This window comes from Arachis ipaensis, chromosome B07, assembly GCF_000816755.2.
Source record: "Arachis ipaensis cultivar K30076 chromosome B07, Araip1.1, whole genome shotgun sequence".
In the NCBI taxonomy this organism is placed as follows: Eukaryota; Viridiplantae; Streptophyta; class Magnoliopsida; order Fabales; family Fabaceae; genus Arachis; species Arachis ipaensis.
This window is the reverse complement of record NC_029791.2, coordinates 116,700,584-116,711,853: the sequence shown is the minus strand read 5'-3', so window position 1 is coordinate 116,711,853 and position 11,270 is coordinate 116,700,584. Positions and strand designations below refer to the sequence as shown.

Sequence of the window (11,270 nt, the reverse complement as noted above, 5' to 3'; positions counted from 1 at the left end):
TATATCCCTTATTATTAGACATTTTTGTAATTAATACTTAATATTTATTTTTATAATTTAATTTTTATATTTAAGAATATATTAAATATTAATAATAATAATAAGAATGGACGGTAATGATAATATATATTAATTGAGTTAATTGCAATTAATTCTTTATTTCTCTTAAGGCATTTAATATCAACTAATAGAGATACAAAAAAAATCATTAACTCTTTGTTTCCGTTAAGGCATTTTAATTACACTTACTTTTTTGTAATATATACCTTCCATTAATTCAATTATGATCATTAAAAAATCATGACTCTAATACCATTGCAAGCACAATAGTGTATAAGCCAAAAACTTTTACAAGAAGTCGCATTTATTGTAACACCCTATCACACAGGGCTTTACACCTATGATGTAAAACAGAAGTAGCGAGGCGCTACGATCTCTAAAAATAAAATACATACATATAATAGTAGAAAGAATATAATAAACTAGGAGCCTTGAAAATTGGGTAAAACAAAAATTCGTAAAATAAAAAGTGCAACGCTCAGGACGTAGAATTGCTTGTGTGCTAAGAAACCTGAAAGTTAAGGATAAGAATAAGCGAAAGAGTAAAAGAAGGCAAAGGAATACAACATAACTAGCTCCTGACTCAGCCTGCGAATCCAAAGGCTGGCCAGAGGATATATATATAGGTATCCCAAAATACATCAAAATACCAAAATGAGTTCCTATCTCTCCCTCAACCTCTAAGAGGAACAGCATACACAAGTTACTTGGAGAGTAAACTAAACACATATATACATATATATATAAACAGGAACCCAAAATACACCCAGGTGCTACTCTGCTTCAAAGATCCAGGCGCCTAGCGAGGAGCCTCTCGACCTGCATCTGAAAACAACAACATAGTATGGGATGAGAACTGGAGGTTCTCAGCATGGTAAAGGTGCCACGCGTATAATAAATAAGGTCCTAGGAATGCCAGAGGCAATCCTAGAACTCCGTTATCACAATTACAGAACTTAATCTCTAAGTAAAAGCCATAAATAGGGGTAGGTGTTCTAAGTACACTATAATCTTTTGTCTTAAACTTAACACCTAACACTCAACCCATTCACCATTCCTCCATCTCTCCGTCTTCCATAAATTCAACAGAGACAAGCAACCAAACAAATTCACGCACAAATAATAAGCAGATAGTGCAAATAGTAAGAATAGCAGGTAACAGGACATATATGTTCAATTAGGCAATCTCAGATAATGCATAGCAATCACACAAACAAATGCACATGATGCATGTCTGTCCTATGGCTGATGAGGCTCATCTGTCGGTTATCCAGCCAACCCGACAAGTCCGAAAACCTTAGACTGTCCCCCGTCGCGCATCTCCAAGAGTCTATGCATAGATTTCACAATCAATTATCATTCAAATCACTCAATGGGGGCTATCCATACCCGGGAATTTATACGTGTCCGGTCACCCTTACGACGTAGGTTCAACAGAGTATCGAGATTCAACCTGGAACATGTGATGGCGAGCCACGATTCTGTTACCCAGGGAAACTCGTATCTCAGATATCATTCATAAGCCATTTCATATTTATAGTAATTATTTAATCATCCATCAAAGCCATGGCATATTAACTTCATTCATTAACCACTTTTCTTTCCCACTTTTCATCACATTTATCTCTTTCTTTACTCCCAAGTTACCTTAAATTCCTAACTTCATTTAACTACTGGACTTGGTACTATACTTTAAGTCTTAAAAGGAAGAAAATGGAGGTTTAGAAGGAAAATTTTGGTTTAGAACAGCTAAAATCCGGATTTGCAGCAGGCGGTGGTCACGCGTACGCGTATGCCCCGCACACGCATGGAGCGAACAGCAAGTCACGCGTACGCGTGATCATGCGTATTAGCTTTTCACGCGCACGCATGGCTTCTCGCGCATGCGTCGCTAAAATGCCACGCCACGCATACACGTGGGCCACGCGTACGCGTGGATGGACGTTTTCCCAAAATGCAGAATGCCTAGAAAAGTTGTTACAACCAGATTTTGTGACCTTGCAAGCACAGTTTTTATACCAAACTTCCATCGTCCATAACTTCCTCTACAAAATTTCGTTTTTCACAAAATTAGTATCGTTTAAAAGCTTATAAAATCATCTTTCATTTGAAACAAAGCACAATTCCATCCAAAATTTGAGGGGTAAGTTATGAACTTTCAAAGTTCACCAAAATTCACTTTTTACCATTTCACTTCCAAACCTCATTTTCACCAATTCCATATTCCTTACCATGAATACCTACATATCATTAACATATAAGCCCATTTCATTAACAACCTCTACCAAATTACCTTTAACCAATTCAATAAGTCTTAACCACCAATCTATATCAACATATATCTACACTTTACATATATTATCCCTTCAACACATACATCAACTCTTTATTAACACATATCAACATCTTCATCAACCCCTCATTAATGATCTCAAGCACACATATTTAATACTAACAAATCATGATCATAACTTCCAACACTAGCTCAATCACAAGAATACATACTCAACAATTTCAACAACTCACAAATTCCAATACAAGTTCATCCATAAATTTATCCAACAACTTCACAAGACTAATCATGTAATGCAACTAACCAATTCAACTTAACCTATGGTTCTTCTAGTCTAGGTTTTCACAACACTTTAAATGTTAAACGCGTGAAACCTAAACCATACCTTGGCCGTTCACTTTATTCCACTCAAGGCAGCCTCACAAGCAAGAACCCAGCCCCCTCCAAGCTCAAATAGACTAGCCACCAATCGAGCTTGAATCACCAATATCCCTCCAAATACTCACTTTTCACTTCCAATGCATATATGATCTTAATTCATACCTAATACACACATATATTACAATTTCAGATTTTACCTAATTGATTAAAATTAAATTTAAGTTTAGGAAACCTTACCGCTTCTACACATGTAGCAACTCAAATCCAGTAAGCTCTACAAGCTAAATCGAACCTAGAACATCAAAATTGAACGATTTTTAACATAATTGTTCATGAATTTTCGAAATTGGGAGAAGCTGGCTGAGAAGGAAATAGTGAGTTACCTTCCAAATCATTCCATGGGTTTCGTAAAGCTCGTCGCGGCGAACGCGTAGCCGCAAACGGTTCGTTAATCGGAATTCCGGATTAAAAGTTATTGATAAATCAAATTTTGGGTGATGATTTGAAAGTGTAAGGCCCACATCGGTTGGGGAGGGGAACGAAGCATGCCTTATAAGGGTGTGGATACCTCTCCCTAGCATGACGTGTTTTGACGAGTGAGTGTGGGGGGCTTCGGCTAGCATCCCTATCGTCAAAAGTAAAATCGTGAGGCCTTGTATGCCAAAGCGGACAATATCGTGCTAGCGGGTGGTCTGGGCTGTTACAGATGTTATCAGAGCCGGAACCCGGATCGATGTGCCAGCGAGGGTGCTGGGCTCCCTTAAGGGGGTGGATTGTAAAGCCCACATCAGTTGGGGAGGGGAATGAAGCATGCCTTATAAGGGTGTGGATACCTCTCCCTAGCATGACGCGTTTTGACGAGTGAGTGTGGGGGGCTTCGGCTAGCATCCCTATTGTCAAAAGTAAAACCGTGAGGCCTTGTATGCCAAAGCGGACAATATCGTGCTAGCGGGTGGTCTGGGCTATTACAGCGGACAATATCGTGCTAGCGGGTGGTCTGGGCTATTACAGAAAGCTTCACACGTTCTTCCTCCCTTTGCTGAGCTTTCAGCGCTGTTCAACATGCAAAATGAGAGAGAGGGATCTGAGCTCTCTTTATTAAGTGAGTAAGTTGGGCCCACAGGCCCGGTTCGGGTCCAGTTCGATCGGTTCGCCCCGTTCGTTCCAATTTTGGGCCAAATTTTTTGAATTTGGTGTCAAAATTCTCGTTTTAACGAGCTCTATCTTATTTTAATATTAGATTTATATTTTTAATTTTCCTGATTAAAATTCGATTTATTGACTAATTATTTACCGATTTTAGCGGGGTTTATATTTATCATTGCAAATAATATGGCATTTGAATTTGACTTTAATACGGTACCTATGGTAGAAGGTGGTGATGAAGAATTTGAACAACAGACGGACTCACCCGACGAGGTTATTCTCAGTCAACCAATTTTCAAGAATATGGAAAACACACGAACTTTGATGAGGTATAGTAATAAACTGATTTAATTTTTTTTTTTGTATTTTTATGTACATTTATAATTATATTGTACTAACTAAGTTCATACATATAACATTCATATGTTCATATACATAATATCCATAATTACATACAACTAACATCTAAAATTTAAATTCATGTTTATTAGATATTACATCCATACACATCATTTTTTAGTTATTGCATAAGTAACTATAAAGTTAACACAGATATTTTTAAATTTTATCATAATTGAATTTAAAAAAAATATCAAATTTTTAAATTAATTTATTCAATTGATAAATTTATTAATAACATCCATAAATTCATACACATAACATCTATTATTTCATGTTAATAACATCCATAATTTGTACATAAAAATTTTTATTTGACATTTTTATATTATAATTATTCTTTAGATAGCTAGCAGTACTCAAAAATTTAATATACTCCCTTCGTTGCGTATGAAATTTGTATGGATCAAAACTCTGGAAGGATTAATTAATTAATCTATTATCCTATTTTTAACTTTGAAGGACAAATTTATGATTTTAAATTTTTGAATGATGACTTGTCCTGCTGCCTATTTTATTAGTTAGGAACTAGATTAAGAGTTTATTATTATTAGAGTATAGCATCGCATGAGATGTGGTCTAGTTAGTCTTTATAAGAGCTTGATTAACTCCACTTATATTATTTAACTTGTCGGATTGAATTAAATGCATTCAATAATAAATAATATGGTGTTGTTTCTAATTTTTTATTTTTTCGTGCTGAGGTATAAATTTTTATTAATCAAATTATTATAATTTAAATTAATTTTAACAAAATAATTTAAAATTATAATTTTAATCTTATCACGTGCATGGCACGGGTTAATACACTTGTTTTTTTTCTAAAAAACATTTTTCACTTATTCTCCCCAGTCCCCACTGTCTGATCCTTTCCCGTTCCGAAACCCAGCCAGCCACCGCCGTCAGCCACTTCCGCTGTCCACAACCACTGTCTGCCTCCATGTAAGTACTGCTTTCTGCTTCCATGTGATCTCTTTCAAATCTTGTTTTTCTTCTCTGTTTTCCTTCGCTCATAAAAAAAGAGAATGGTTTTTGTTTCTTTCACCGAATCACTGTGTATGTGATTGATTCAATTTCTATTATAATTAACTCTTTAGTCACTTCTTGCTTCTCACACTCACATGAGTTGGTCCCCTTGCTTTTCTCTTTAGAACTTGGACCAACAATCTCCATGAGTTTCACTCAGCCATTTATCCCCTTAACTTGAAGTAAACTTCCATTTGAAATTCCGAAGATTCGTTAGAAGAAATTGTTGTTGTTATTGTTGTTGTTGTTGTTGTTGTTGTTATTATTATTGTTTGGTTTCCCACGGTATCCTTGGCCTGCTACTAATCTTTTGCAGATCGGAATTCCATTAAAGGTTTGCTGAGCAATGCACAAGGCGAGATTCGCCCGCGTAAGCAGGCGAGTGAGCTAAGCTAACCACTCGACCAGCCCAAATTGGTTATTATTATTTATTATTTATCCCCAAAAGGTTCATAGTTATAATGTGTGATTTTAATCTTGCATAAACTGCCATATTGACGTTCTAAATATTAGTTCATTGGCAAAATAGTCCTTACTTTGGGTGGATTTGTCAAGCAGAATTGGGTAATGAATATGTGAAGGACTATTTTTTGGGAACTAATCTTTGGAAGGTCAAAATGATGATTTTACTATTGTGAATCCGTTGCCATTCCTAAGTATGACTTCGCTTCTTTTTTCTTCTTTTTATGATTTTTGACTTACTGAGATGCACATGCTTTCTTAATTTAGAGTTCTGGTAGCCTTCCCCTCAAGAGCCATAGAAGTTGTCTCCATGGCTATGCCTACAAGGGCCCTCTTCCAGGATTCGCTGCGATCCAAAAGCACCCCACTCTTCAAATTCATGTTGTTCCTCTTTTTACTGTCTATGGTATAGAACAACAAACTATTCTCTCATTGTTTGCAACTTCCTTTACCTTGCTTTTGTCCTCTTCATTGGAGTGAAAGTGAAAATACTCTAAACTCAATACTTGAATTCACCAACATTGATCAGTTTCCTAGCTAGATTTCTCATTTATCAGTAAACCCTCTTATTTATTTTAATTTTTTCTTTGATGTCTGGCATTATTTCCACTAGGTGCTGGGACATGAAACTGTGGAAGTGGAGCACTACCCGCTGGTTGTGAGTACTTGGCCATTTGTTGAGGCCGTTAGAGCTGCTTGGAAGGTTGCTGATGGTGGTTCAACAGCTGTGGATTCTGTGGTTGAGGGTTGCTCAACTTGTGAGGAACTGAGATGTGATGGAACAGGTGCAAACTGAAACTATTTCGAAGATAACTTGGATTTTTTTAATAAGTAACACGTTTTCTTTTTCCTCTTGGTTAATTGCTTGGTTGGGCTACTGATTGTTCTTCATCATATTTGAGTCATTGTGTATCGAATTTATTTTGATTAACATGTTTTTCAACTCTTATTGAGTGTTTGATTATAATAATACTTTACCTAAGAGGTTTCATAGAGTGCACTATAAACAACTTGCTTCTCTTTTTGCTTCATCGTAGAATATCATTTAGATTGCTTCAAACAACCAGTTTGTTAGATTGTTTAGCATTGCACACAATCTGTGTGTTTTTCTGCTTGATATAATAACTATTCAATTTCATTGGAGGATTTCATATCGATGATAAAGCTTGTTTAGTTGGGGATTTATTAAATTTTTTTTTCAATTTTGTCATATATGGAAGGGGAAGAATAGATTTCAATGCTGTTCTCTATACTGAGATTTTCTCTTCTGGAATTTTTTTTCCCTGCCTTCTGCATATCTTGTTCCAAAAAGTTGGTCCGGGTGGAAGTCCAGACGAGAATGGAGAAACTACAATTGATGCTCTGGTCATGGATGGGGTAACGACCAATTACCATGTTCTATAGTAATTGAATTTATTAGTATTTTCTCTTTCTTGTGATACATTTTTGTGTATCGGCATGACTTTTGGTCCAATCTTCCTCTAAGGAGATACATAGGCGACTATGGAAGTAGGAGCTGTCGGTGCCATGAGATATGTAAAGGATGGAATCAAGGCTGCTAGGTTAGTAATGCAACATACTGAGCACACATTGCTGGTAGGAGAGAAAGCATCGTCATTTGCGATATCAATGGGTCTTCCAGGACCCACAAACCTGAGTTCATCAGAATCTATAGAGAAGTGGGCTAAATGGAAAGCTAATAACTGCCAACCCAATTTCTGGAAGAATGTCTTACCTGAAAACAGCTGTGGTCCTTATCGCCCGACAAGTTACCTGGAGCATACCGACGAAACGTGCTTGAAGACTTATCCGATGCAAACTACTGATTTAAGATTTCTTGATCTTGGTCATCGGATCCATGATACTATATCAATGGCCGTTATTGATAGAGTAAGATTTTCATAAGAAATAACATAAAAGTTTATCACTTTTATATCTCATATCGCCGATGCAAATAACTTTTTATTTGGCATAGATGGGACATACTGCTGTTGGCACATCGACTAATGGGGCGATGTTCAAGATTCCTGGCAGGTATGCTTGTCAAAGCCAAAAATTTAAGCAGGCATATCTTTTCATTTCTTCAATGACTGGTTTTCTTTCTTTTTTAGCCAATTTTTGTCTTCCTTTTGTAAGATGCACTTGTGATTTATTTATATGTTTTCTGTTGTAAGAAGTGCATACTAACTCTCATATTTGCAAAACTTAATCTGTTATCTGGACTCTTATTATACTGAAGTTTCTTTTTATTTTATTATTTGCTTACAGGGTAGGTGACGGTCCGATAGTTGGATCGTCTGCATATGCTAATGAAGAAGTTGGTGCATGCTGTGCAACTGGGGATGGTGACATCATGATGCGCTTCCTTCCATGGTACCATACTGCTCCAAACTCCATAGTTTTTAACTGGTGTAGATCAATATCTAATTTGAGTTGCCTTTAGTTTTATTTTATTTTTAAACATTCAGCAGTAAAATCAGAAGTGTTGCTCCTGACGAAATTTGGTCTATTCATGTAGAGAGCAATGTCTGATCTTTCCAATATAAATTGAAGGCACAGAGATATGTAACAAATTGGCTTGATTCTGAAATGCAACAATGTAGTGCCATTCTGATAATACTAGTTCAGAGAAGCGTAAGAAAAGAACATAGCAATGATAGAGAGACAAGCTGGAAAAGAATAAAAAATGTGTTATTCAATTCTGTACTCTAGAACCATTTTGATCTGCAGAAAAAGTTAGTATTTATAGAGGATAAATGTTTTCTATACTTTCTTGCCCCGCATACTGAGCTGATATTCACGTCTTTACCATTGAATGGAAGTCATGGGTCATCAAGTTCACATGAAATTGGTCCCACACCCATCCAATGGTAGAGAAATGTTTGTTTGCTCTGTGTATAAAGTAAAAGTCAGTACAAATAACAGATTTCTTTATAAAGACTCAAATTGAGTGTTTTCGAGAGTCTCTGTTGAAGTTCCTTATATATATTCTTGCCTCCATTTCCTTATCAACCTTTAATACACAACCATATTCAATAATCGTCATTGAATTGCTAATTTTGTTTAAGGGAAATATTGGAAACCAACTTTTTCTAGCCACAATGAGCCAACATTTTTCTTTCCCTTTAAATTTCTCTCATCTCCCCTTAATCCTTATTCATCCACTATTCTGTTGGCAGATTACTGGTTCATAAAAAGTTGGTTTCCTCATAAAACAGGTTACGTTATATGGAAACTTTATGGAGACAAGAGTTTGTTGGTATTTGGAAACTTTATAAAGGCGAGACTCTGTTGAATTCTTTTACAGCACACTTTCCTAGCCCGTTAAAATAAGTGAAAGTAAGAAGAGAATGAACAGAGTATTGAGGGAATTTAGAACTATATCTAGGCCTGACTCTGCTGGACTCTTTCATAGCACCCTTTTCTTTGATAAAACACTTGCCTCTGTACTTTGTAGTTGTTTGTACCTGATCTTGAAATTCGAACTCCTTGCAGTAGAAGCTTAGAAACTAGGACGTAGAAACAGTATAATTGAAGTTAAGGTATAACATGGTACTTCTGGCCACCAGAATGATTTCCATGACACTATGACAGTGAACATTACGTGGAAGCAAGTCGTCATTCATGATTGCATATGTTATGATAAGCAACTTCATCTCCATGATATTAACCATGTGATTACATAAACATAACCTTAATGTTACGAAGCCTAGGATGCTTAGATGGACGAGTAGTCACACAAGATTAGCTAGGATTAGGAAAGATTGCATCAGAGAGTGTCTTGCAGTGTCAACTATTGAAAAGGTGATAGAATCATATCTTACATGGTATGAATATATTCAGAGAAGGTATGTCATGTAATGAGGAAATTATTAAAAGAGATCTAAAAATAAATGGTTTAAACACTGATGATGATTATGATAGGGTATTGCAGTGTCGTTTGATCGATATAGCTGACTCCATTTAATAGAGCAAGACTTAGTTATTGTTACACGTTTTTGACAACTTTGTTAAAATTTGTTAATCTTGAGAATTTACCATTATGGTGAACACACCTAATCCATCATCTGGAAATGTAAATGGAAACCCTTTTCCCCACTTCCATACAGCTTGAACTGAAAATAGACACTACTGTGTTGGTAATTCTATAGTATGGTTTACACACAGATTTATAGGGCAATTTGCCGGGGTTTGATTCATATATCTAACCCCTCGTAGTGACACAAGGCTTTGTTGTTGTCATAGTAGTCATCGTCCTTGTGTAGTTACAGCTTTAATTTCTAGTTTGTATGTGTTTCCTCTTAGTGTGTTTTCTTTTACAAATATCAAGATTAACAACAACCATATTCAATTTCAGTTATCAAGTTGTTGAAAGCATGAGGTTGGGAATGAATCCGGAACTTGCTGCGAAAGATGCAATAGGGGGAGTAGCAAGAAAGTTTCCAGATTTTATGGGAGCCATTGTTGCTGTTAACAAAAAGGGGGAACACCGGAGCTTGCCATGGATGGACATTTCAATACTCAGTGAGGAGCCCTGCAATGAAAGATGTGCAAGTCTTTACTGTGCTACCCTGAAAGGTAGAACACTATTCAATAAATTAGCCTTACAAATGTTAAGGTTAGTTAGTAAATTGGGGACTCTAAAGTGTGAAATATCGGGAATGTTAGAGAATTTGGTGTTTTACTTAGATGTGGGACTATTATGCAAATATGCGATACGCCAGGAGCGAATTGCAAATAACTATTATAAAGTATAAAAATACTTGATTTTGAAGTTTACCACGTGTGTAATTTCGTAATTTCACACGTTTAATAGTAAGGAGGATAGCTGCAAATGTTCATTGTGAAGAAGCCACCATCAATTTCCCGCTGTAACTTCTCACAAGATAACATATTAGCTGAAACAGTTGTTTTCATGTGAAGTTCATAGTTGAGGGCCATTAAATGAAGTTGATAGATGAAAATCTTTACGAAGATCTTCATATTTAGCCAAACTTATCAAATTATTTAACAGTTTTCAACTTCAACTTCACATGAAGACAAATATACACGAGTTTTTACCAACATATTAATATCAATCATTAACTTGTGCATAAGCCATGAGACTTCGATTGAGAGGATCTTGCAAGTTTGAGGATAATTTGAGAGTAAACTAAACTAACCAGTAACCACCACAAGCTTTGAGTGGTGCATTGGACACTGATAGTGTAGGTCGGAAGGTTGTTGAGGCAGTGGCAGCCTGAGGGCGAAGCTGACGGAGACAATTAACAATTGGATACTTTGAAGAAACAAAAGTTTCTTTATAGATAATTCTTTTATGGATAATTTTGTTAATTTTTTATTTTTTTATGGATAAAAATAATAATTTATTCAAGTTGAAACCATAAAATGTACATATACTGTAGATTATTTGTAGTGTTATCGTTGGTATCAACTACTTAGTAGGAATAGATTGACACCATTAATCTCACGCTAAATATTGCAATATTTAAGGCTTTGCACT

General features: G+C 35.9%; 1 pseudogene; it reads left to right on the top strand.

Annotated features, from left to right (window-relative positions):
* Positions 5,093 to 10,546, top strand: LOC107605981 (annotated as a pseudogene).